Source organism: Elephantulus edwardii, unplaced genomic scaffold, assembly GCF_000299155.1.
Source record: "Elephantulus edwardii isolate Elephantulus edwardi_28Jun2011 unplaced genomic scaffold, EleEdw1.0 scaffold00065, whole genome shotgun sequence".
NCBI classification, from domain to species: Eukaryota; Metazoa; Chordata; class Mammalia; order Macroscelidea; family Macroscelididae; genus Elephantulus; species Elephantulus edwardii.
This window is the reverse complement of record NW_006399815.1, coordinates 4999042-5000648: the sequence shown is the minus strand read 5'-3', so window position 1 is coordinate 5000648 and position 1607 is coordinate 4999042.

The window sequence follows — 1607 nt, the reverse complement described above, 5'->3', positions numbered from 1 at the left end:
CAGTGAATTTACCAGTGCACTTTTGTTTTCAGAAAGACATCAGGTCAGTGATAGCCAAATTCAGTGTCTCTACACACACACACACAGAGAAACTTGTGGAAAACATATCCCTATCTCTTCCTGTGCCTTTTATCAATGAACAGCATCTGTGGTCCATCCAATCTCCCAAGCCAAAAAGCTGGGTGCTGCTCTTGATTTCCTGCCTCTTCTCTTACAACTGTTTTCTCTCTTTGCCCCATATCCAGATAGTAAGTCTTTTAGATCCAGTCTTCTGTATTATCTCTCAAGAAAACCACCTAGTCTCCCAAGCCAAAAAGTTTTGGGTGAAACATTTCCCTTTAAGATGATAAAACATGTTCAAGGCTACTATTGTAAAGTATTTTGTTTTCTTCTACTTGTTAGTTGAGTGTGTGTTTGTGAGAGAGAGAGAGAGAACACAGATAATTAAAATTTAGCAGATAATTAAAACTTTCCAAGCAGAAGGTTGTTTGTGATTTATTTCTTTGTTGTGGTTTTTTGGTGTTTTTTGCTTTTTGGTTTTTGTTTTTTTTTTAACTACTGCTCTCATGAATAAAGAGCTCGGATGGCCTTGTGGTAAAGTGCTGTGCTGTAATCCTAAAGGCACGCAGTTCAAATCCACCAGCTGTTCTGCAGGAGAGAGATGGGCAGTCTCCTCCTGTGCAATTAACTGACTCTGAAAACCCACCAGAGGGTCAGCTGTGGGTTGGTCTGGCTTGATGGTACACAACAACAACCATGGATAAAGGGAGTTCTGGTGGCCTAGTGATATAAAGCTGCATTGCATTTCCAGAGGCACGTGGTATGAATCCACCAACTGCTCTGCCTAAAAGATGGACATTTCCTCCTGTGTGATTTACTGCCTCTGAAAACTTGCTGGAGGGCCTGCTGAGTGTCAGTTCTGACTCAGTGGCATACACCACCACCATCTGCACTATGGATATTGATTGTGGATCCAAGTAAAATGAAACAGTTGCCAACTTCAATCTTTTCTCCATCCATGATGATATTGCCTTTTGGTCCATTGGTGAGGATTTTTATTTTCTTGATGTTTAGTTCTAACCCATATTGAAAGCTGCAGTCTCTAATCTTCTGCAGTGAATGCTTCAAGTCTTCTTCATTTTCTTCAAGCAAGGTTGTGTCATCTGTATAGTGCAAGTTATTATGAGTCTTCCTCCAATCCTGATGCCACATTTTCTTCATATAGTTTCTTAAATTTGCTCAGCATAGAGATTATATGGAGAAAGGATACAACCTTGAGGTATACCTTTCCTGATTTTAAACCATCCAGTGTCCTTTTGTGCTATTCAAACAACTGTTGTTTTTTGTTTATGAAGGTATTGCCTTAGCACAATTTAAGTATTCTGAGATTCACAAACTTTTCAGTGTTTCCATAATTTGTTGTGGTCTGTTGTATAGTTAATTGCCTGCATAGTTAGTAAAACACAACTCAATGTCTTTCTGGTATTCTCTGCTCTTAGCCAAAGTCCTTCTAACCTCAGCAATGCCAGAGCCACTTATGAAGACAGCATGATTTTCTCGCAGTTCCCTGGTGATGTACCATCCCCCCCCCCAAAAAATAGTCTTCA